We start from the raw sequence: 26,604 nt of genomic DNA on the forward strand, positions 1-26,604 counted from the left end.
GCGTGCAGGGAAAGCAAACCCATATCCAGAGTATGTGTCTATTCCAGTTAGAGCAAATCGCTGCCCCTCCCATGAAGGGAGTGGTCCAATGTAATCAACCTGCCACCATGTAGCTGGCTGGTCACCTCAGGGAATGGTGCCATATCGGAGGCTGAGTGTGGGTCTCTGCTGCTGGCAGATTGGGCACTCAGCAGTGGCTGTAGCCAGGTCAGCCTTGGTGAGTGGAAGTCCATGTTGCTGAGCCCATGCATAACCTCCATCCCTACCACCATGACCACTTTGTTCATGAGCCCATTGGGCAATGACAGGAGTTGCTGGGGAAAGAGGCTGACTGATATCCACAGAACGGGTCATCTTATCCACTTGATAATTAAAATCTTCCTCTGCTGAAGTCACCCTCTGGTGTGAATTCACATGGGACACAAATATCTTCATGTTTTTAGCCCACTCAGAAAGGTCTATCCACATACTTCTTCCCCAGACCTCATTGTCACCAGTTTTACAATTATGGTCTTTCCAAATCCATCCAACCAAACCATTAGCAACAGCCCATGAGTCAGTATACAAACGCACCTCTGGCCAGTTTTCCTTCCAAGCAAAATGAAAAACCAGGTGCATTGCTCAAAGTTCTGCCCACTGGGAGGATTTCCCCTCACCACTGTCCTTCAAGGACACCCCAGAAAGGGGTTGTAATGCTGCAACTGTCCACTTTCGGGTGGTACCTGCATACTGCGCTGAACCATCTGTAAACCAGGCCCGAGTTTTCTCTTCCTCAGTCAATTCACTGTAAGGAACTCCCCAAGAGGCCATAGCTCTGGTCTGGGAAAGAGAAGGTAATGTGGCAGAAGTGGAAACCATGGGCATTTGGGCCACTTCTTCATGTAACTTACTTGTGCCTTCAGGACCTGCTCTGGCCCTATCTTGTATACACCATTTCCATTCTCTGATGGAGTGCTGCTGTGCACACCCAACTTTATGGCTTGGTGGGTCAGACAACACCCAGCTCATGATAGGCAACTCAGGTCTCATGGTAACTTGGTGGCCCACGGTTAAGCGTTCAGTCTCTACTAAGGCCCAGTAGCAGGCCAAAAGCTGTTTCTCAAAAGGAGAGTAGTTATCTGTGGCAGATGGTAAGGCTTTGCTCCAAAATCCTAAGGGTCTGTATTGTGATTCTCCTATAGGGGCCTGTCAAAGGCTCCAGACAGCATCTCTATTTGCTACTGACACTTCCAGCACCATTGGATCTGCTGGATCATACGGCCCAAGTGGCAGAGCAGCTTGCACAGCAGCCTGGACCTGTCTCAGAGCCTCCTCTTGTTCAGGTCCCCACTCAAAATTAGCAGCTTTTCTGGTCACTAGATAAATGGGCCGGAGTAGCACACCCAAGTGAGGAATATGTTGTCGCCAAAATCCAAAAAGACCAACTAGGCATTGGTGCCTCTTTTTTGGTTGTAGGAGGGGCCAGATGCAGCAACTTATCCTTCACCTTAGAAGGGATATCTCGACATGCCCCACACCACTGGACACCTAGAAATTTCACTGAGGTGGAACGCCCCTGTATTTTTGTTGGATTTATCTCCCATCCTCTGACATGCAAATGCCTTACCAGTAAATCTAGAGTAGTTGCTACTTCTTGCTCACTAGGTCCAATCAACATGATATCATCAATATAATGGACCAATGTGATGTCTTGTGGGAGGCAGAAACGATCAAGGTCTCTGCGAATAAGATTATGACATAGGGCGGGAGAGCTGATACACCCCTGAGGTAGGATAGTGAAAGTATATTGCTGACCTTGCCAGCTGAAAGCAAACTGTTTCTGGTTGTCCTTACTAACAGCTATTGAGAAAAAAGCATTTGCCAGATCAATAGCTGCATACCAGGTACCAGGGGATGTACTGATTTGCTCAAACAATGATACCACATCTGGAACAGCAGCTGTAACTGGAGTTACCACCTGGTTGAGCTTACGATAATCTACTGCCATCCTCCAAGACCCATCTGTTTTCTGCACAGGCCAAACAGGAGAGTTGAACAGGGATGTGATGGGAATCACCACCCCTGCATCTTTCAAGTCCTAAGAGTGGCAGTAATCTCTGCAATCCCACCAGAAATCTGGTATTGCTTCTGATTTACTATTTTGTTTGGTAGGGGCAGTTCTAGTGGCTTCCACTTGGCCTTTCCCACCATAATAGCCCTCACTGCACGAGTTAGAGAGCCAACGTGGGGATTCTGCCAGTTGCTCAGTATGTCTATGCCAATTATACATTCCGGAACTGGGGAAATAACTACAGGATGGGTCCGGGGGCCCACTGGACCCACTTTGAGACAGACCTGAGCTAAAACTCCATTGATCACCTAGCCTCCATAAGCCCCCACTCTGACTGGTGGTTCAGAGTGACGTTTTGGGTCCCCTGGAATTAATGTCACTTCTGAACCAGTGTCTAATAATCCCCAAAATATCTGATCATTTCCTTTTCCCCAATGCACAGTTATCCTGGTAAAAGGCCATCTGTCTCCTTGGGGGAAGGCTTGGAGGAAGATTAACAGTATAAATTTGTAGCAGTGTAACCGGTTTCTCCCCCAAAGGGACCTGGCCTCCCCTTCATTCAAGGGGCTCTGGGTCTGTAAACTGTCTCAAGTCTGGAAATTGATTAAGGGGCCGTGACTCTGTGTTTTCGTAATTCAGGTTAGACTTCTGTTCACTTGACCTAGAACTCTTTTGTTTATGTAGTTCAAACAAGAATTTCGTAGACAGCCCTTCTATTGTATTTCTGGGTACCCCATGTTTTACTAGCCAATGCCACAAATCTCTGCATGTCATATAATTTTGATGACTGCTTTGAGTTTGTTGTCTATTATAATAACCATGTCTACCCTGTCTTTGGCGATTAAGTGCTGCCACCTGGCTTCTGCCAACTTGGGATCCAGTCATTCCACTGTGTTTAAGGATTTCAGCTCAGTGACAACAGTTCCTACAGTAATATCTGACCTACAGAGAAGTGCAACCAGAGCTCTTTAGGCATGATGGTGCTAGTCTCACAAATTTATTTCTCACTATTCTGGTAAAAGGTGCATGCTCCAGGAATTCCTGGGGTGTAAGAGCAGGCTTTGCATGATAAATCCACTCTAACTTTCCAATCTCTCTAAGCCTCTGGATCCCCTCATCTACATTATACCAGGGCAGTTCTGGCATTTCAACCTCAGGTAATGTTGGCCACCTTTTGATCCATGTTTCAACCAACCACCCAAACAAGCTGTTAACACCTTTTCTAACTGCTCGAGCTATAACATTGAATGCTGAATCTCTGCTTAGTGGGCCCATATCAATAAATTCAGCCTGATCCAGCCTTATATTCCTCCCACCATTATCCCACACTCTTAAAATCCATTGCCACACATATTCCCCTGATTTCTGTCTATATAAATTGGAAAACTCACACAGTTCTTTTGTGAGTACCTCCTCATGTGCGATACTCTGTACCTCGTCTTTAGGGGCCTGTTGGGACTTTAGTCTAGTTATAGGTCTGGAAGAAATGAGGGGTAGTGGGGGTGGGTTATGAAAAGAATTAGAAATATCTTCCAAGCCATTTGCTTCAGGGCCTTCGTTTGCAGATTCATCTGGTGAAACAGTATTAATCACTCTAGGGCTAATCCCTTCAGGAGGAGGTTGGGTGGCCAACTCCTCAAGGTAGGCTGGAGGTGGGGCAGTTATGTCCTCAGGGCAAACTATTACAGGGTTATCTAGAGAAGACTCAGCATGATCTAGGGTTTCAGCCTCACCCCCGACATCATTATCAATCCATATGTCACCATCCCATTTTTCAGGGTCCCACTCCTTTCCAATCAATGCCCTCACTTTAACGGCAGACACCATGCAAGACTAAGATTTCACTTTACGTTGTAAAGTTGCTACTCTAACAATAAGATTCTGAGTCTGATTTTCAGAGATCTCAAGTCTACATTTACAGGAAATAAGATTTTCCTTCAGGATACTCATAGAAACGTCTACATCTTTCAGATGGCGCTTAAGCTTCTCGTTTGAAGCCTTAAGCCCATCCCTTTCACCCTTCAATGTAGACAGTGTATCTAACAACAACCAACCAACATCTCTATAACTCTTATTTCTACAAAACTCTGTAAAGGTGTCAAAAACATTATCCCCCAGAGTCTGGCTTCGTACAAGCGAAGCATTAGGAGAATCGAAGGATGATATTTTGACTATCTCTTTTGCCAACTCACTCCATGGATTGGGAGTGTCATTCTGATTACGGGAATCAGAGTCCTTAGTGTCTCTGAGTCCAGTCAGCGTAGAAAACCATTCATAAAAACCCATTTTTAAGATTCTGTTTCTTAAGAACCACTCCTGGTACCAAGATGTATTAGTTAGGGGTCTCTAGAGAAACAGAATCAACAGGGAACACCTGCAAATACAAAATTTATAAAAGTGTCTCATGTGACCACGGGAACGCAGAGTCCAAAATCCACAGGGCAGGCTGTGAAGCCGACGACTCCAATGGAGGGTCTGGATGAACTCCACAGGAGAAGCTCACCAGCCGAAGCAGGAATGGAACCTGTCTCCTCTGAATCCTCCTTAAAAGGCTTCCCCGTGATTAGATTAAGCATCACTCATTGCAGAAGACACTCCCCTTTGGCTGATTAAAAATGGAATCAGCTGTGGATGCAGCTGACATGATCATGATCTAATTCTATGAAATGTCCTCACTGCAACAGAGGGGCCAGCACTTGCCCAATCAGATAAACAGGCACCACCACTTGCCCAAGTTGACACATGTCCCTGACCATGACACTCACCATATGGATGTACCACATTTTAGTTATCCATTCTTCTGTTGATGGACATCTGGATTGTTTCTGCTTTTTGGCTACTATGAATAATGCTGCTGTGCACATTCATACAAGTTTTTGTGTGGACATATGTTTTCATTTCCTTTAGGTAAGGTTTCCATTTTTGTTAAAAAAAAAAAACAAAACTGCATAATGGAAACTCAGATGGGACTGGGCCTTGTTAGGTGGCTTCTGATACTTTCCAGTGCTAATCTTGAAAGATGACGTCAAATTTTTTTACCTCTTCCCCAAAGCAAATACATGTCTCAAAACAAATCTTACTGAAGATTTTGGGATGGGAGATAACACATCACGTGGAGTTTAGCTTTTTATTTTACTCTTTTCAGATATACATCTTCTCCTCAAAATCATGCCCTCTCCCTAGCCCAGGCTTCCCTTTTCCTTGTTTCCACTACAAAGTCCCCCTTCTTCTCTCCCTCTACTGCCTACCCCAACCTTGATCCTTTTCCAATGCAAAGCAAACCAGTGTTTACAATTTGCACCTCTCAGCCATCCCCCACCTTTGTCAGCAAATCAAGGACTTTTCAGGGGGACAGTGGTGGTTGTAAATGATAATCCTCCCACAAATATTTGTAGGTCCTATTAGTCTGTACATCTCTTGCATACACCACACACACATAGGTTTATAAGAACATATAAAAAATCTGAAGTAATAGACACTAAATTGCGTGGGGGGGCTATAATCAACATTTACTTTTATAAAATTCTTCACTATTTTTCACATGAGAAGTACTGCCTTTATGCAGAATGTTTAAGAACATTTTTTCACTTATTCTACTATGAGCATCTTGCATTTCAGTGCATATAATAGGCCTCTTGTTTTTTTCAATGGCTATGCTGTTACTTAAGGTATGAATACACTATCATCTATCAAACCAACCGCTTACTAATGGACACTCAGGTTATATTACTTTTATAACCAACAAACGCATGAAGGAGGCTTTCATTTTTAATAATCAGTAAAAAGAAAAGAAAAGAAAGCAAAGCCAGTGTCCTGATGAGTTTCCCGGGTTGATTTCCAGTTTTTTATTGGAAGTTTGGAACTTTTATGTAACAGGGAGGAAAGTCCCCCTGGAGCGTGAGGCTCAGTGTGTCTCTGGGCATCTTCTACTTCCATAAAACTGAACAAAGCATTTTTTGTTTTGACTGATGGTAAGTCATTCACTGCCCAGAGGGATGCCTGACTTCTCCAAGCTTGAGCTGAGTTTGTTTCCAATGGTATGCTCAGCTGTTCTGTGGACCTGATAACGCCACAACTCTATCAGGAGCTGACTCTTGGAACTTCTCCAGCCTCACCTCAAGTTACCAACTCCTACTCATTCTTTTTGCTTCAACAAACATTTGTTGCTCTCTTCAGTCGCTATGCTTTTTTTTTTGTATCACAGGCTTATTTCCTTTAGAATGCTGGGTATCGTTCCCAACCCCAAGTTCATCATTTCCTCCTTTGAATGACCTTTATACTTAGTACATACTTCTAGTTATTGCCACTATCATGCTTTATTTAATCTGCTTCCTTCTTTAGACTGTAAACCCTTTAGGGCAGAGACCAACTCTGTATTCCTAGAGTTAAATATTCACCGAATGCGTTCACAATGGCCTGCAGTGATTCTCAAGAAAGTGTCCTGGGGCATCGCTGAATGACCACACTATTTTAAACTCAAGAAATGTGAGATTAGGACATAGATGCACAGAAAATGGATTCTCAAGGTTGAAGAGGGTGACTAAGGAGAACTAAAACCTTGCTAGTGAAAAGGTGGTCTGGGGGTTAGCACCATCAGTATCACTTGGGCTTCGTTAGAAATGCAGAATCTCAGGCCTGACCTAATGAATCCTAATCTGCATTTTACCAAGATCCCCAGGTGATTTGTCAGCACATTCAAGTTCTGGAAGTGCTGCACTAGAAGAGAGTGGCCAGGCCTTCAGACCAACTGAATTCATTCTTGGCCTGAGTAGATCATGGGCCCTGAGTAGGGCCTCACAGCAACCTGAGCCTCAGCTATGGTTGCCCGGGAGAGAAATGGGGTAGTGGCAGGAGGATGGGGCTCTGTTCTTAGTTCTATGATTAGCTCTGCCACTTAACCTGATGAATGAGCCAGCCCACTGCCAGGCACAGGGCAGGCATTCAATACATATTGTTGGATGAATCACTACAACTTGATTAAGTTGGATTAATCTCTCTTAGTTTCCTCATCTGTAAAATGAGGGATGTAATAAGTCACGGTGCCACCTCAAAGAGCTTAGGAGGTTACCTGGGATACAATAACTGAAAGTTATTGTGGTGGCATTAGTTCCTATCACAAAATGAAGCTTGGGTACTAGGGGAGTTTTAGAAAGAAATATGCTGTGTTTCCCCCAGAGCTGTCTGAAGTTATATGATGTTAGTATCACAGCATGTAAACGAAAACTTGCTTCCAGAGGAGAAAAGTGGTAGGAAAGAATTAACAAAGGCTGCCTTTGGTGGTGCTATTGCAAGAGGTTTTCACTATCTGCATTGTTTACATCTGCACTGTTCAACTTTTGAAATATAATAACATATGCAATGCTTCTGAATTTGGGGGGGAAACCCACTAGATGAAAAAAAATTGGAGGGTGTTTTATTTTGCTAAAGCTGCTGGAATGCAATACACCAGAAATGGATTGGCTTTTATACAGGGATATATTTAGTTACAAATATAAAGTTTTTATGAAGAAATGCAACTAGCTTTCATTTGGGTTCCTCTGTCACATGGAAAGGCAGAGGGTGATATCTGCAGCCTTCTCTCCTCGCTTCTGGTTTCAAATGGCCTTCCCCAGGGCGTTTCCTCTCTGCATCTCCAAACGTCTGAGTCTATGTCGGCTCTAAGCACTATCTCTTTTCTGACTTCTTTAAAGTTGCCAGCTGATTATATTAAACTTACTCATTATGGAAGGTACTCCCCTTAGCAGGCCGCAGATGTAATCGGCCAAGATGAAATTCACATGCTGATGATTTAAGTCCACAGCAACTGAATAAATGGGCACCATCAGCTGGACAAGTTGACAACAAACCTAACTATCACAGTGGGTAAGGGAGAAAGATTTTTAAGGTCTTCCACTGCTTTTTCTTCTCATATCTTCAAAGGCTCCAATCTGAATGAGAGAAAGACCAAGCTATGAGGGGAAAATGAAGCAAACAATTGTATTCGGGTTCTCTAGGAAAACAGAACCAATAGGAGATATCTGTAAATAAGAGATTTTATAAAAGCGTCTCATGCAAATATGGATGCAGCAGTCCAAATTCTATAGGGCGGGCCATGAGCTGGCAACTGCAATGAAGGTCTTCAATGAACTCCCCAGAAGAAGCTGGTTGGCTGAAGTGGAGAGATTCTTTCTTTTGACTTCTCTTTGAAAGCGTTCAACTGATTAGGTTAAATGTCACTCATTGCAGTTGACACTCCCTTTAGTCAACTGCAGATGTAATCAGCCACAGACATAATCAACATGCTTATAATTTAAGTCCATGAAATGTCCTCACAGCAACAGATAGGCCTATGCTTGCTTGATCAGACAACTGGGCACCATGACCTGGCCAAGTGGACACATGAACCTAACCATTACACATACTTTCCTGGAAATTATTTGAGCAGATTATCTAGTACACAAAGTGCTGTCACCCCGAGGGCTCATAAGTTCTCCACTCTTGCTCTAAGCGTTTAGAAAATTCATCTAGCTGCCTGCATCTATTAATACTTTCCAGACTTTTAACTAAATAATTCAGTTCAGAAAGGAAAGATCCTTTTAAAAGTGAGCAATAAGGTTAATTACAAATCACATTGCTGCGCTGGTTTTTTTTTTTTTTTGAGGTAAAACTCACATAACATAAAATTGACCATTAACCCTTTTAAAGTGGCACTTTGTACATTCACAGTATTGTGCAATCATCACCTCTATCTACTTCCAAGACATATTCATCACCTGAGGAGGAAATGCCCCACCCATTAGAGTCACTCCCCACCTGCCCCTCCCCCAGCTCCTGGCAACCACTAATCTGTTTTCCATCTCTATGGACTCACCTATTGTGAGTACTTCAATATAAATGGAATCATATGTGTCTGGCGTCTTTCACTCAGCAAAATGTTTCCTAAGTTCACACGCACTGTAGCATACACCAATACTTAATTCCTTTTATGGATAAAAATATTACACTGTACGTGTATACCACATTCATTGATGGGCATTTGGGCTGTTTCCACTTTTGGCTATTGTGAATAATGCTGCTATGAACATTTGTGTTCAAATTTGTTTGAATACGAAATTGTTTTCAATTCTCTTAAATACAGACATAACTCAGAGATATTACAAGTTCAGTTTCAGACTGTGCAGAAAAGTGAGTCACACAAAGATTTTGGTTTCCCAGTGCATATAAAAAGTATGTTACACTACACTGTAGTCTTCTAAGTATGTAATAGCATTGTGTCTAAAAAACAAATGTACATACCTTAATTAAAATGTGACAGAGATACCAGATGACACATTCTGTTGGAAAAATGGCGCTGATAGACTTGCTCAATGCAGGGTTGCTACAAACTTTCAATCTGTAAAAAATGCAATAATGCAACCAAGAAGTTAAGATTTAAGGAATAATTATGGTTGCTGAAGCAATATATAGATATTCCTTTTTCTTACTGGTATATTGGAGTAGACAGAGGGAAATACCTGAAATCTCTGAGCTATAATTCAGCTGCCCTGATATCTGAAATGATTGTAAAAGCCTTATCTTGTGCCTTTGTGAAAGTAACTTCACAAACGGCAAAGGCTCAAATGCTAAGGAAGAATTTATGTCAGCCATTAACTAGTTCCAGCCTTTTACATTTGTAAATCGTATGGCTAGACCCTGTCATTAAAATGATAACTTGCCTCCCTTCCTTTCAGCTTACATTTTTGAAATGATAACTGTCTCCCTTTTCTGCTTAGACTTGATTATTTGAAATTGTAATGACTTCATCTTCTTGCTAGAATCCATAAAAACCTTGACCCCCTAAACTTGGGGAGATAGATTTTAGGGCCGATAGGTCATCTGCTCTCTGCTATGCACTGAGTAATAAACTTTTTTTTTCTCTTCAAAACCCCAGTGTCTCAGGAATTGGTCATTTGAATGCACAGGCAAAACAATCCACCACCTTTTCCAATTGTCCCATCATAGCTTTTAGTGAAATAGATCTAATAATTGGAAATAGTTAAAAGAGGTTTGTGAGAACTCTGAAAATTCCGCGGTCTGCACCTAAATATTTTTTTTAACTTTTTTATTGTGTAATATAACATATATACAAAGCAAAGAAAGAAAAAAAATTAGTTTTCAAAGTACTCTTCAACAAGTAGTTACAGGACAGATTCCAGAGTTTGCCATGGGCTGCCTATCATACCATCACCTCAGATTTTTCCTTCTAGCTGTTCCAAAACACTGGAGGCTAGAAGGAATAAATATTTTTTTAATCATCACAATCAACTTTTTTTATTTCTTTTTTTTCTTTTGTGAAAAATGACAGGTAGAAAAAAAGCAGTAAATTTTAGTTTGCTGTTCTTTCTCGAGTTCTTCCAAGTGGACAGTTAATTCCTGAATTTTTGCCTTTTCTTCTTTTCTGATATAGGCATTTAGGGCAATAAATTTCCCTCTTAGCACTGCCTTTGCTGCATCCCATAGGTTTTGATATGTTGTGTTTTTGTTTTCATTCGCCTCGAGATATTTACTAATTTCCCTTGCAATTTCTTCCTTGACCCACTCGTTGTTTAAGAGTGTGTTGTTGAGCCTCCACGTATTTGTGAATTTTCTGGCACTCCGCCTATTATTGATTTCCAACTTCATTCCTTTATGATCTGAGAAAGTGTTGTGTATGATTTCAATCTTTTTAAATTTGTTGAGACTTGCTTTGTGACCCAGCATATGGTCTATCTTTGAGAATGACCCATGAGCACTTGAGAAAAAGGTGTATCCTGCTGTTGTGGGGTGTAATGTCCTATAAATGTCTGTTAAGTCTAGCTCATTTATTGTAATATTCAAATTCTCTATTTCTTTATTGATCCTCTGTCTAGATGTTCTGTCCATTGATGAGAGTGGCGAATTGAAGTCTCCAACTATTATGGTAGATGTGTCTATTTCCCTTTTCAGTGATTGCAGTGTATTCCTCACGTATTTTGGGGCATTCTGGTTCGGAGCGTAAATATTTATGATTGTTATGTCTTCTTGTTTAATTGTTCCTTTTCTTAGTAGATAGTATCCTTCTTTGTCTCTTTTAACTCTTTTACATTTGAAGTCTAATTTGTTGGATATTAGTATAGCTACTCCTGCTCTTTTGTGGTTGTTATTTGCAAGAAATATCTTTTCCCAACCTTTCACTTTCAACCTATGTTTATCTTTGGGTCTAAGATGTGTTTCCTGTAGACAGCATATAGAAGGATCCTGTTTTTTAATCCATTCTGCCAGTCTATGTCTTTTGATTGGGGAATTCAGTCCATTAACATTTAGTGTTATTACTGTTTGGGTAATACTTTCCTCTACCATTTTGCCTTTTGTATTATATATATCATATCTGATTTTCCTTCTTTCTACACTCTTCTCCATACCTCTCTCTTCTGTCTTTTCGTATCTGACTCTAGTGCTTCCTTTAGTATTTCTTGCAGAGCTGGTCTCTTGGTCACAAATTCTCTCAGTGACTTTTTGTCTGAAAATGTTTTAATTTCTCCCTCGTTTTTGAAGGACAATTTTGTTGGATATAGAAGTCTTGGTTGGCAGTTTTTATCTTTTAGTAATTTAAATATATCATCCCACTGTCTTCTAGATTCCATGGTTTCTGCTGAGAAATCTACACATAGTCTTATTGGGTTTCCCTTGTATGTGATGGATTGTTTTTCTCTTGCTGCTTTCAAGATCCTCTCTTTCTCTTTGACCTCTGACATTCTAACTAGTAAGTGTCTTGGAGAACGCCTATTTGGGTCTATTCTCTTTGGGGTGCGCTGCACTTCTTGGATCTGTAATTTTAGGTCTTTCATAAGAGTTGTGAAATTTTCAGTGATAATTTCTTCCATTAGTTTTTCTCCTCCTTTTCCCTTCTCTTCTCCTTCTGGGACACCCACAACACGTATATTTGTGCACTTCATATTATCATTCAATTCCCTGAGCCCCTGCTCATATTTTTCCATTCTTTTCCCTATAGTTTCTGTTTCTTTTTGGAATTCAGATGTTCCATCCTCCAGTTCACTAATTCTAGCTTCTGTCTCTTTAAATCTACCATTGTAGGTTTCCATTGTTTTTTTCATCTCTTCTACTGTGTCTTTCAATCCCATAAGTTCTGTGATTTGTTTTTTCAGACTTTCCATTTCTTCTTTTTGTTCAGCCCATGGCTTCTTCATGTCCTCCCTCAAATTACTGATATGGTTTTTGAAGAGGTTTTCCATTTCTGTTCGTATATTCAGAATTAGTTGTCTCAGCTCCTGTATCTCATTTGAGCTATTGGTTTGTTCCTTTGACTGGGCCATATCTTCAATTTTCCTGGTGTGATCCGTTATTTTTTGCTGGCGTCTGGGCATTTAATCAGATTTCCCTGGGTGTGGGACCCAGCAGGTTGAAAGACTTTCCTGTGAAGTCTCTGGGCTCTGTTTTTCTTATCCTGCCCAGTATGTGGTGCTCGTCTGTCTGAGGGTCCCACCAGTAAAAGATGCTGTGGCTCCTTTAACTTTGGAAGACTCTCGCTGTGGGGGAGGGTCGCCAGCCGACGCGGCTTGGGGGAGTGCCGATCCAAATCTCCTAGCCGGCCCGGGAAGCCGCGCGTGGGGGGGGGGCGCAGGCCGCCGCGGCTTGTGGGGGGTGACAATCCAAAGCTCCCAGCCGGCCCGGGAGGCTGCACGTGCGGGGAGGGCGCCGGTCGCCACGGCTTGAGGGACCGCCGATCCAAATCTCCCAGCCGGCCCCAAAAAGCAGTAAATTTTAAAGCACAGCACAATTAGTTGTAGAACAAATTTCAGAGTTCAGTATGGGGCATAATTCTACAATTTTAGGTTTTTACTTCTAGCTGCTCTAAGATACTAGAGACCAAAAGAAATATCAATTCAATGATTCAGCAACATACTCGTTTGTTAAATCCTACCTTCTCTGTGTAACTCAACCATCACCTTTGATCTTTCTCTCCCTCTCTTTAGGGGTATTTGGGCTATGCCCATTCTAATTTCTTCATGTTGGAAGGGGCTGACGATAATATGGGATAGGGAGATGGAACTAGCTGATGTTCCGGAGAGGCTGGCCCCTCTAGGTTTCAGGACTTATCTGATCCAAGGACCCAACTGGAGGTCACAGGTTTCTGGAAAGTTTACCCAAGCACATGGAACCTTTGTAGAGTCTTATATAATGCCCTAGGTGTTCTTTTGGTTGGGGGTTGGCAAATTATAGTAGGTAGCAAGGTCTAACTGAATCTTGCATAAGAGTGACCTCCAGAGTAGCCTCTTGACTTTATATGAACTCTCTCAACGACTGACACCTTATTTGTTATACTTCTTTTCCCCCTTTAGGTCAGGATGGCATTGCTGATCCTATGTGCATTTAACTCTTTTAAATCCAAGTTCAACAAACCAGGCTTCATTCTTTCTATGCAACCTATCCCTGCTTCTTGGGTCTAAGCATCTAAGACAGCCAAAAGGAAAGCCTGGATGCAGAAAGTTGGAGAGGCGTGGTTTAGAATTCCTTTTACGGGGCCTGGAAATTAGAAATGGTAACCATAGTAACCAGATCACTATTAAAATATGAATAGTCTTGGGGTAGAAGTAACTGAATAAATCTAATAACCAAATTTCAGTAAATAAAATGAAAGGTCCTTGAGAGCTAAAGAAAACTTTTCCTGGATTTAGGCTTAGCACAAATTAAGCAATTGCAGTATATTTCCGGGACTTGATAGTCAGTGTACTTTTAAAATTGGTTGTAATTTTAAGATATTATGAAAACAAAGAGGTTTTTTTCCCAACTTCCAATAAAAGAAATCTTATAGGGCGGGCCACGGTGGCTTAGCAGGCAGAATCCTCGCCTATCATGCTGGAGACCCAGGTTCGATTCTGGTGCCTGTCCATGCAAACAAACAAAAAATAGCCTATTTTTTTTTGTTGTTAATTAAAAAAATTGTATTTACTTAGAAGCATTCAGAATGTCAATAAAACAGCTGCAAATTTTTTTTTTTTTGCAATTACAGAGTGGTATTCACTTAACAGAACGACAATTATTTCAGATAAGCTACTACAGAAACAACCGAACACGAAAAAGCTACCATCCCCATATATAACTAATTTGTGCAGCGCACCAATAAGAACCTGCTTTAAATTTCCATGGCAATTTACAACCCCCATACTGTACCAGGCAAGGTTAGTGGCTATTGAAAAGACCACCCAGACAGGGCTACCTAATGCCACGTTCGGTAGTGTGTTAACTATACAAAAAAAAGACACTGTATGGTTTAAAAATAAATCTTACACAGCCTTACATTTCAATTTTTTTTTCTTTAGAAGGAGTGACTTGTATACAGGGTGGTTAAATGCTTTATAGACAAGGAAAAAAAACTGCACTAGAACCAACTTATTCATCATCACATCTTCTTCATCTTCCTTCTCCTCATTATCTCCCTCATCTTCAGCTTCCTCCTCCTCCCCCTTTTTTCTTGCTTTTCTCAGCTGTGAAGACTCCCTTTTTTGCTGCATCAGGCTTTCCTTTAACCAGGTATGCAGCACTATCCTTTTGGTATTTCTCCTTCAGTTTAGCAGCCTTCTTTTCATCAGGTTGCTTGTCATCTGCAGCAGGATTATTCCACATCCCTATCAGTTTCTTTGCAATACTGCTGATGGACAGGCCAGGGTGTTCGCCTTTGATTTTGGGGCAATACTCAGAACAAAACAAGAAAAAGGCCAAAGGAGTTCTCTTAGGTGCACTGGGACCCTTGAACTTCTTTTTTGTTTTCTTTCCTTTCTTTTTTTCTTTTAACATGGGCAGGCACCAGGGATCGAACCCGGGTCCTCTGGCATGGCAGGCAAGCGTTCTTGCCTGCTGAGCCACCGTGGCCCGCCTGGGACATAGGTTTTCATTTCTCTTTCATGATGGGCCTTGTCTGCCTTGGCCATGTCTTTTAATGTTCCTTTCTTTTCAGCAGACATGGTCTTCCATCTCTCTGAGCACTTCTTAGAGAACTCTGAAAAGTTGACTGAAGCATCCGGGCACTTTTTTCTTGTGCTCCTCCCAGCAAGTGTGCACGAAGAAGGCATGCGATAACATTTTGCCTCTTGGCTTTTTAGGGTCTCCTTTGCCCATGTCTATTTATTTTTCATCCGCGAGGCTCAGAATCACCTAGCACCCACCCAGCCTGCACTTGCCCCGGCGCTGTCTCTATGGAGTGCAATGTACTGCAACGGCTGTGAGAGAGGGAGCCAGACCAAAAATAGCCTAATATTTTTTGGACAGGTTAGGTTACATGAACTGAGCAATGTATCTGGTAATGATGGCACTCACAGAATATAATAAAATAAAAATATGCTGCTGCTTCAAGTACATCCCATTTAAGAAATCAGTTAAGTTTAGTAAGAAATATAAGTGAATTTTTAAATAATCTTAATTAACTAGATTTCAAAGAATCTAGCTTTTAGTTACTTGGCCATTTGTTATCTCAGTATGTGGAAGAATTTGAATTTTAGTGGCTTTGTTAATGTTAAGCAGTATCTTTCTGTTAGTAAATGCTGTCATGAATAAGGAAAACCTAATTCTTAGCTTCAAAGAGTTTATATTCTAGTTAGAATATATATGTACTAAGGCACAGTTTGTCAGTAGTAAAAAGTAATAAAAATGCCAGAAGAATTTAAAAAGCAGATAGATAAAGAATAACCTAAGAAGACCTGATAGAAGAAATGATACCTGTAATATCTTTAAATAAGGAAGCAGCATTTAAATAAATAGAGCTCTGAACTAGTTTTTTAGAAATCACAACTTAATTTTGTGAACTAAAATATTCCTGGTATTATTTAGCAGTTGGGAATATTGTTGAGAAAAATTTGAGGTTTTTTTCTTCTGGCTATAAATCCCTTGAATATTGGAAAGCTGATCATATTTTAAACTAGGGGCTTCCTGACCTTTGAAGGCAGCACTGGATTGGACAGAAACATTTTAAGCATATGATAATCATTTGTGTGCTGTGAGTATAAAGTCCTAGAAAAAGGCCACAGACCATAAAACAGCCACATTTACTTGTCAATCACACTGCTTTGCTCTAATACTTCTAATAGTATATGTAGTTAGCTACAAGTCAGAGCTTCATCTATAATAAGAAGAGACTTTAAAAGAGAAGGAGGACATATATATCAGTTACATGTTCTCTGTTAACATAACTCTGGTAAATGCGTAAAGGTGAAATAAAACAAAACCTCTGGTATAGTTGTCAGTATAAAACAAATGTCAAATATTATTTCTGAAAGTAGATTCATTTAAAATGCTTATAAAAAAATTAGGGCTTAAATTGTAAGCTTTAACTGTTATTTCTAAATTCTGAAATGTTTTGCTCTTTGCAAAACCTGGTATATGTTGCCTGGAACTTTAAATATCTGTGAGACACAGGAGACTCCAAATTAGTCCTCCAGCTCTGAAAGTCAGCATTACTCCCTACAGTAACTGTTAAAAAAACAGAAAAATAAATCAGACACAGATGAAAAACGTGACTGAAACTCATGTGGTTAAAACCAAGGTAAATCAATATACAAGGTAAAAGATACATATTGTCTGTATTTAAAAATTTTAACTTGTGTGAGACCAAAACAAAAATGTTTATTCTGCTCCAAAATAAAATTTTCTGAAGCACACTATCTAATTTAACCTGTCTGGTCAGTTTATTCAAACAGCCTAAACAGCCTAATTCAGCTTTATTTAATATGGAACCTAGAATCAGCCATAAAATCATAATATTCTATACATGTTAATGCATTTCAGAGTATTTGGGGCAGAAAATGAGAAAGTATGTGCAAGGTCCCTTGAGGGACTGGAAAAAGTATTAACTACTAAACTTCCCCACCTGAGGAATTCCTGATATTTCTTGAGCAATAAGAGCTCCCAATTTAATAAGCCAAGGCCTCAATCTTAAGGCTTGCCCTTATGAAACTTATTTCTCTAGTGGCAAAACTGAACCTATTTATAATTAAAGCGTTAATCCCAGAGAACCTCTGCTGTTACTCTGCTGTTTAAACTGAGCTAAACTCTGACCTTCCCCCATACATGGGGCATGATTTCCGGGGGTGGGAAATAAGCCTAGCCCTGGCATCATGGGATATGATTTCCAGGGGTATAAGCCTGGCCCTGGCATTGTGGGACATAATTTCCAGGGATGAATTTGGCTCTGGTATCATGGGATCAGATGACCAAAAAGGAAGAAAAGAAATAGAGTTTCAATTGCTAAGAGATTTCAAACCAAGCTGAGAGGTCGTTCTGGAGGTGAATCCTAAGCAAGTTCCAGCCAGCTATTGGTAAAAACACCATGTTATAGCAAACCCCATCCAACAGTATTCTTAGTAACACTGGAAAACATCCTGGGCTCTATAAAATTTTACTTACTAAGTTTGTTTTTCGGATTTAAAGCCACTAGAGTGTACCAAAGCCCGATAAGCTCTGACACCTAGAAATACCAGACTCAATGACAACAACCAACTTTATTCTTCTGCCCCTTAACAACACTTTTCACCAGTGAAGACCTTAGAAGAGTTGTCACCCACATATCCCTCAAGATCAAGAGAAAATTTTCAAATGAGAGGGAGAAATTATAAATAAGAAGTGTAGATTATAGGAATAATTATATTACTGAGTCATTATATAGACACTCCTTTTTCCTTTCTATTGGAGTAGACAGAGGGAAACACCTGAAATCTCAGAACACTATTTTCAGCTGCCCTGATATCTGAAACCCTTATCTATGCCTTTGTGATTGTCAGAGCTATTACTCCTTTATCTGCCACATTCTTACTTATTTATTTTTATTTTATTATGTCATTTTCTTTTTTAAAAATTTTTTAAAAATTTATTTATTAATTAAAAAATAAAGAAACAAAATAAAACAACATCCATAATCAGTAATTCACAATATCATCACTTAGTTGCATATTCATCATTTCTTAGAACATTTGCATCGATTTAGAAAAAGAAATAAAACGATAACAGAAAAAAATAAAATGATAACAGAGAAAAAAAAGTTATACCTACCATACCCCTTACCCCTCGCTGTCATTGATCACTAGTCATTTAAACTAAATTTAATTTAGCATTTGTTCCCCCTATTATTTATTTTTATTCCATATGTTCTACTCCTTTGTTGACAAGGTAGATAAAAGGAGCATCAAACACAAGGTTTTTACAATCACACGGTCACATTGTGAAAGCTTTATCATTATTCAATCATCCTCAAGAAACATGGCTACTGGAACACACCTCTACATTTTCAGGCAGTTCCCTCCAGCCTCTCCATATATCTGTCATTTTCTTAAAGTAACTTGTAGGGTAAAGGCCCTAATGCTATTGAAGAATTTAAGCCAGCTATGAACTAGTTGCCCTTTACATTTGTAAATTGTACCAGCTGATTCTGCTACTGAAATGGTAACCTTGCCTTCTTTCCTTTTGGCTTACATTTTTGCTATTGAAAGGATAATCTTACTTCTCTTCCTTTGGCTGGCACTTTTGAAATAACTGTCTCCTTTCTGTTTAGACTTGATTATTTGAAACTGTACTGACCTCATCTCCCCTTGCTAGAATCCATAAAAACTTTGAACCCCCTAAATCTGAGGAGACAGATTGTTGGGTCTATAGGTCAACTGCTCTCCTGCTACGTACCTAGTAATTAACTTTTTCTCTCTTTGAAACCCGTGTCTCTGGAATTGGTCATTTGGGTGCATGGGCAAAAAAATCCATCGCTTTTGTCTGCGAAGCACAATAAAGCGAAAAAGCAATAAATGAGGTAGGTCTCTATATATCTGGGAATGGAATTTCTGAGTCTTATGGTAATTCTATGTTCAACCTTTGGAGGAACTGCCAAACTATTTTCCACATTTTAAGAAAATTGTAGATTCACATGCAGTTGTAAGAAATAATGCAGAAAAGTGACTGTGTGATTGTGAAAACCTTGTTCTGATGCTCCTTCTATCAATGGTATGGACAGATGAGTAAAAGATATGGATTAAAAATAAATAAATAATAGGGGGAACAAATGTTAAAATAAATTGGGTAGAGGGAAATACTCAGTAGTCAATGTCAGGGAGGGGTAAGGGGTATGGAATGTATGAGTCTTTTCTTTTTATTTCTTTTTCTGGAGTGATGTAAATGTTCTGAGAAAAGATCACGGTGATGAATATACAACTACGTGATGATACTGTGAGCCACTGATTGCACACCAAGTATGGAATGTTCATATGTCAAGAATGTTTGTGCTGTATGTTGATTAGTTTTATCAAAAAAAAATTAAAGAAAAAGGTAAGAATTAATGCAGAGAGGTGCTGTGTACCCTTTACCCTTTTGCCCCAAAGGTTAACAAATCTTACAAAATAACATCACAATGTTGTACACAGTACCACAATCAGGATATTGATATTAATTACAGTCATACAGAACTTTTCTATTACCTCAAGAAACCCCCATGTGCTCTTTTATAGCCACCCCCACTTTCCTACTGCCTGTATTACCTCCTTCACTCTTGGCAACTATTAATCTGTTCTCTATGTCTATAACTTTGTCATTTGAGGGAACATTATATAAATGGAATCTTTTATTATTTATTTATTTATTTATTATTTTTTTTACATGGGCAGGCACCGGGAATTGAACCTGGGTCCTCTGGCATCGCAGGCAAGCATTCCTGCCTGCTGAGCCACCGTGGCCCTTTTTTTAAAATTTTTTTTATTTTTTATAAATGGAATCTTACAGTAAATAACCTTTTCATTTAACACAATTCTTGGGTGATTCATCAAGCTTGTTACTGAGTAGTATTCTTTTTACTAGCAGGTTACTCCACGGTGCGCAGGTATTGTATTTTGTGTAACCATTTAGCCCCTATGGTATATCTGGTTTGTTTCCAGTTTTTTGGTTATTACAAATAAACCTTTCATGAACACTTGTGTACAAGGTTTTTTTAATTAAAAAAGTTTTTTTTTTAAATACCAAAAAACAAACACAAACATTCGTAATTTTTGATCATTCCGTTCTACATATATAATCAGTAATTCACAATATCATCACATAGTTGCATATTCATCATCATGATCATTTCTTGGAACATTTGTATCTATTCAGAAAAAGAAATAAAAAGAAAACAGAAAAAAATTCATACATACCATACCCTCCACCCCTCCCCCTCACTGATCACCAGCATTTCACTCTAAATTTATTTTAACATTTGTTCCCCTTATTATTCATCTTTATTCCATATGTTTCACTTGTCTGTTGATAAGGTAGATAAAAGGAGCATCAGACACAAGGTTTTCACAATCACACAGTTCCATTGTGAAAGCTGTTATCATTATACAATTATCTTCAAGAAACATGGCTACTGGATGTGTACAGGTTTTTGTATGAATAAGTTTTCATTTCTCTGGGATAAATGCCCAGGGGTGCAATTACTGGGTCAAACGGTAATTGTAGGTTTAGGTTTTTGTGTGTGTTTTTTTAAGAGACTGAGAAACTGCTTTCCAAGGTGGCTTTGACAATTTTACATTCCTATAAATGCAGCAATGTATAAGTGACAGTTTTTCTATGATCTTGTCAGCATTTGGTGTGATTACTATATTCTATTTCTGGAAGGTGTGTAGTGATATCTTACTGTAATTTTAATTTGCATTTCTCTGATGGCTAATGACGTTGAACATCTTTTCATATGTTTATTTGCTATCTATTTATCCTCTGGTGAAATGTATCTTCAGGTCTTTTACCCATTTTGTAATTGGATTGTTAATTTATTTACTAGTGAGTTTTGAGAGTTTCTTACATATACTAGTCCTTTGTCAGATAGATTTCTTTCAGTCGTTAGCTTGTCTTTTCACCCTTTTTAACAGGGTCTTTCACTGAGCAAAATTTTCAATTTGAATGAGGTTCAACTTATCAATTTTTCATGTTTTGGTGTCAAGTCTAAGACCTCTGGCTCATGTTGCACCCTGAAGATTTTCTCCTGTGTTTTATTTTATGCTTAAATTCATGATTTAATGATAACATAAGAATCTAAATGATAACAAAAAATTTTATTCTAATAACATATATACAACCTAAAATTCCCCCTTTTAACCACATTCAAATATGTAAGTCAGTGGTAATTACATTCACAATATTGTACTAGCATCACCACCACCTATTAATGTAACTTTTCCATCACCCCAAACAGAAATTCTGTACCAAGTACATATTAACTCCCCATTCCTTACCCCTAACCTGATCCCTTATAATGTGTATTCTAGTTTCTGACTCTTTGAATTTGCTTATTTTAATTACTTCATATCAGTGAGCTTCTACAATATTTTGTCCTTTTGTGTTTGGCTTAACTTACTCAACATGATGTCTTTATAGTTTATCCATGTTGTTGCATGTATTTGAATGTCATTCCTTCATTTTTAAAAAAGCATTTTTTTTAAAAAGCATTTTTTACTGTGAAATACAACATATATACAAGAAAGTGATAAATTTCAAAATACATTTTAACAAGTAGTTATGGAATAAACCTCAAAGTATGCTACAGGTTAGAGTTCCACCATTTCAGGTTTTTCCTTCTAGCTTCTCTAATACACTGGAGACTAAAAAGAACTATCAATATAATGATCCAATAGTCCTATTCACTTGTTAAATCCTATCTTTTCTTTATAACTCCTTCTCATTTGACTCTTCTCCCATTCTTTAGGGATATTTGGGCAACGACCATTCTAAATTTTGCATGCCGAAAAAGGAGTGTTGACATTATGGGCTAGGGGATGCAACTGGTTGATGTTCTTGGAGAGACTGGTACCTCTGGGTTTCAGGTCTCATTTGGCATAGGAACAATCTGGAGATTTTAGGTTTCTGAAAAACAATGAGTGAAGGTTTTATAGAGTCTCAGATACAGCCCTGGGTATTCTTTAGGGTTTTCAGGAATACTGTTGGTTGGGGTTTGTCTTACCATGGCTGTCAGCAATATCTAGCTGAAGCATGCATTTCCAGATTAGCCTCTTGACTTTATTTGAAATCTCTTAGCCACTGAAACCTAATTTAGTTATATTTCTTTTTCCCCTTTAGGTCAAGAAGGCACTGTCAATCCCACAATGCCAGGGCCAGGCTCATCCCTGGGAGTCATGTTTCATTAGGGGGAGGGTAATGCATTAATTTACAGAATTGGGCTTAGACAGAGAGAAGCCACATCTGAGCAACAGAAGAGGTTCTCTGGAAGTATGGAAGTACTCTTAGGCATAATTATAGGTAAGCTTAGCTTCCCTGTTACAGAAATAAGTTTCGTTAGAGCAAGCATCAAGATTGGGACTTGGCCTATTTACTTGGGAGTCCTTGATGCTTAATTGGGAATTTCCCAGGTGGGGAAATTTAATAGATTTATATTTTTCCTCCAGTCCTCAAGGAACTTTGCAAATACTTGTTTTATATCTGCCCAGCATACTGTAGAATGCATCAGGGTTTCATTCCTTTTTATGGCTGAACAATACTTTGTATGTATATACCACAATTAATTTATCCATTCATCTGTTAATGGACACCTGGGTTGCTTCTGACTTTTGGCAATTTGTAAATAATGTTGCTATGAACATTGGTGAGCAAACATCTGTTCAAGTCCCTGCTTTGAATTCTTCTGGGTTTATGGTCACGTTAATTCGATACTTAATTTCCTGCAGAACCACCAAACTGTCACAGTAGGTGCACCATTTTACATTCCCACCAACAATGAACAAGTGTCTCTATTTCCTCACATCTTCTCCAAAATTTGTTATTTTCTGTTTTTTTGAATAGTAGTCATTTTAGTGGGTGTGATCTGCTGCTTCATAGTTGAGATTTGCATTTCTTAATGGCCAATGATGTGTAGCATTTTTTTTTTCATGTGTATCATTCATTTCATTATTTTCTTTGGAAAAAAATGGGTTGTTTGTCTTTTTGTGGTTGGGTTGTAGGATTTCTTCATGTACTCTGGATATTAATCTCTTATTGGAATTGTGGTTTCCAAATGTTTTCTCCCATCATGTAGGTTGTCCTTTTATTTTCATGATGATGTCCTTTAATGCTCAAAAGTTTTTAAGTTGCTGAAGCCCCATGAATCTATTTTTTACTTTTGTTCTTCATGCTTTTTTGATGTAAAGTCTAAAAAAACATTGCATAACACAAGGTCCAGAAGAAGTTTCCAATATTTTCTTCTAGTTGTATTGTATAGGTTCTTACATTTAGGTCTTTGATCTATTTTTCTTTTTTTTTTCATTATTTTTTATTATTTTTTCTTTCTTTCTTCTTTTTTCTTTGATACATTTTGAGTTGATTTTTGCATATGGTGTAAGGTAGGTGTCCATCTTCATTATTTTGCATATGGATATGCAGTTTCCCCAGCACCACTTGTTGAAGTGACTTTTCTTTTCCAATTGAGTGGCTTTGGCACCTCTGTCAGAAGTGAATTGGCCAGGGCAGGCCACAGTGGCTCAGCAGGCAGAGTTCTCACTTGCTATGCCAGAGACCCAGGTTCATTTCCCGGTGCTACCCATGCGGAAAAAAAAAAAAAAGTGAATTGGCCAAAGTGGTTCAAGGGCAGTTCAGTAGTAGAATTTTCACCTGCCATGTGGGAGACCTGGGTTTGTTTCCTGGCCCATGCACTTCCCAAAACAAACAAACAAAAAAAAAACAGACAAAAATTCAACAAATGATGCTGCAGTAACAGGATACACACATGGAAAAGGAATGAAATGTGACCCCCGCCAAACAGCATACAAAAAAAGAAGAAAAAAAAAGTAAATTGCCAAAGGTGTGAAGGTTTAATTCTGAACTCTCAGTGCAACTTCACTGGTCTATATTTCCATCCTTGTACTAGTGCCATGTTGTTTTGATGACTGTAGCTTTGTAATAAGTTTTAAACTTGGGAAGTGTTAATTCTCCACTCCTTTTTTCAAGGTTTTCACCAAACAGAGCCTGTTACCCTGCAGGCACCCAGAAACCGAACTCGGGTCTCCGGTATGGCAGGTATGGCAGGTGAGAATTCTGTCACGGAGCCATCATCACATCGCTCTGCAACATGAATCTGATGACTGGCTTTTCCATTTCTGCAAAGGCTTTTGGAATTTTTATTGGAATTATGTTGAAACTGAAAATTGCTTTGGGTATAAGTGACACTGTGGTAATTTGAAGATATTATATACTGCAGAAAAGGTCATGTTCTTTTAATCCATTCCTCTGGATGCAGACCTTTTGCATGAAAGGTCATGTTCTTTTAATGCATTCCTCTGGGTGTAGCTGGAATCTTTTGATTAGGCTATTTCAACTGAGATGTAACTCACTTCATTCAAGATGGGTCTTAATCCTCTTACTGGAGTCCTTTACAAGAAGATAAAAGAGGCACTGAAGCTAAGAGATGAAATTCAGAGAAACACTCTGAGAAGTTTAAAGAAAAAGTCACAGACAGAGAAGCCAGAAATAATGAAACCTGGAGAGAAGGCCCAGGAGATGCCACTAAGAGCCTTACTATCTGATGGAGGAGTCCAAGTTTGCTGGTACCTGGTCTTCAGAGAAGGTATTGTCTTGTTGATACCTTAATTTGTACATTTTCATGGCCTGAGAATTGTAAATTTATAAATCCCTATTGTAAAAGCCAACCCACCTCTGGTATATTGCATTCTGGTAGCTTTAGCAAATCAAAACAGACATTTTAGCAATATTTAGACTTCCAATACCTGAACACAATGCTGTTCCATTTCTTTAAGTCTTATCTGATTTGTTTAGTAATGTTTTGTAGTTTTCTATGTATAAGTCTGTTATATCCTAGGTTAATTTATTCCTAGATATTTGATTCTTTTAGTTGCTACTGTAAATGGAATTTTTTCTTGAGTTCTCTTCAGGTTGTTCACTGCTAATATAAAGAAACCTACTGATTTTTGCATGTAGCTCTTGTACCCCAACACTTTATTAAATTAATTAACTTTAATATCTTTGCTGTGGATTTTTCAGGATATTCTCTATATAGAGTCATGTGATCTGCAAATAGGGAAAGTTTCACTTCTTCCTTTCCATTTTAGATGCCTTTTATTTCTTTTTCTTGCCTAATTGCTCTGGCTAGAACTTTAGGTAAACTATTGAATAACAGTGGCGATAGTGGGCATCCTTGTCTTATTCCTGATTTTAGAGGAATAACTTCATTATTTCACCACTGAATATAATGTTAGCTGTGGGTTTTTCTACATTCTTTTCACCATGTTGAGGAAGTTCCTTCTATTCCTACTTTTCTGTTTTTATCAATAAATGGTATTGGATTTTGTCAAATACCCTTTCTGCGTCAGTGCAGATGATCCTGTGATTTGTTTCCCTTTGTTCTGTTAGTGTGGTGTATTACATTAACTGATTTTCTAAAGCTGAACCATTCTTGCATTCTGGGATAAATCCTACTTGATCATTGTGTATAATTCTTTTAATATCTGTTGGGTGCAGTTTGCTACAATTTTGTTGAGGATTTTTGCAACTATGTTCATGAGGGATACCAGTTTGTAATTTTCTTGGTATCTTCATCTGGCTTTGGTATTAAGGTGATGCTGGCCTCACAAAATGAGTTGGGATGTGTTCTGTCCTCTTCAAATTCTTTTAGAAGAGCTTGAGCAGGATTGGTGTTAATTTTTCTTGGAATGTTTGGTAAAATTCACCAGTGAAACTATCTGATTCTGGGCTTCTCCACTGGGGGAGCTTTTTCATAACTGATCAATCTCTTGTTAGTGACCTATTGAGATATTTTATTTCTTCTTGAGTCAGTGTAGGTAGTGTGTTTCTAAGAAGTTGTCCATTTCATCTAGGCTATCTAATTTGTTGGCATGTAATTCTTCATAGCATCCTCTAAGAATTTTTTTATTTCTTCAGAGTTGTAAGTAATGCCCCACTTTTTATTTTTTATTTCTTATTTCCTTGTCAGCCTAGTTAAAGGCTTGTCGATTCTACTGGTCTTTTCTAATAATCAACTTTCAGTTTCGTTGATTCTATTGTTTTTTATTCTCTCTCTCTTTTTATCTCCACTCTAATCTTTATTTCCTTCCTTTTGCTCACTTTGGGTGTAGTTTGCTCTCCTATTTATAGTTTCTCCAGGTGTGAGGTAAAGTCTCTGATTTGAAATCTTTTTTCTTTTTTTGGGGGGGGGGGGGCGCATGGTCTGGGAATCTAAGCCAGGTCTCCTGCATGGAAGGTGAGCATTCTACCACTGAACCATCCATGCACCCTTCTTTTTTTAATGTACACATTTAGAACTATAAATTTCCCACTGAGTACTGACCTCCCTGCATCCCATAAGTTTTATACGTTGTTGTGTTAAGGTTCTCTAGAGAAACAGAACCAACAGGAGAGAACTGTAAATAGGGGATTTATAAAGGTGTCTCAGGCAACTGTGAGAAGGCAAGAGTCTAAAATGAGTAGGGCAGGATGTGAGACTGGCAGCTCCCACGAAGAGTCTGGACCAGCTCCATAGGAGAGGCTTGCTGGCTGAAGAAGCAGTGAGAGAGTCTCTTTCCTTAAAAGCCTTCAATGGACTGGATTATCTGCAG

At 39.0% G+C, this 26,604-nt stretch overlaps 1 long non-coding RNA gene and 1 pseudogene across 1 annotated transcript in view; both read right to left on the bottom strand.

Moving 5' to 3' along the window:
* LOC143683628 (uncharacterized) overlaps nt 1-26,604 on the bottom strand; it is a 60,847-nt gene that overhangs the window by 29,722 nt on the left and 4,521 nt on the right. Inside the window, exon 2 of the long non-coding RNA XR_013175568.1 lies at nt 9,326-9,422. This is a non-coding gene — a long non-coding RNA (uncharacterized LOC143683628). The remainder of the gene's footprint in view (nt 1-9,325; nt 9,423-26,604) is intronic.
* LOC143682246 (high mobility group protein B1-like) lies at nt 14,143-15,344 on the bottom strand (annotated as a pseudogene).

This window comes from Tamandua tetradactyla, chromosome 5, assembly GCF_023851605.1.
Source record: "Tamandua tetradactyla isolate mTamTet1 chromosome 5, mTamTet1.pri, whole genome shotgun sequence".
Taxonomy (NCBI): Eukaryota; Metazoa; Chordata; class Mammalia; order Pilosa; family Myrmecophagidae; genus Tamandua; species Tamandua tetradactyla.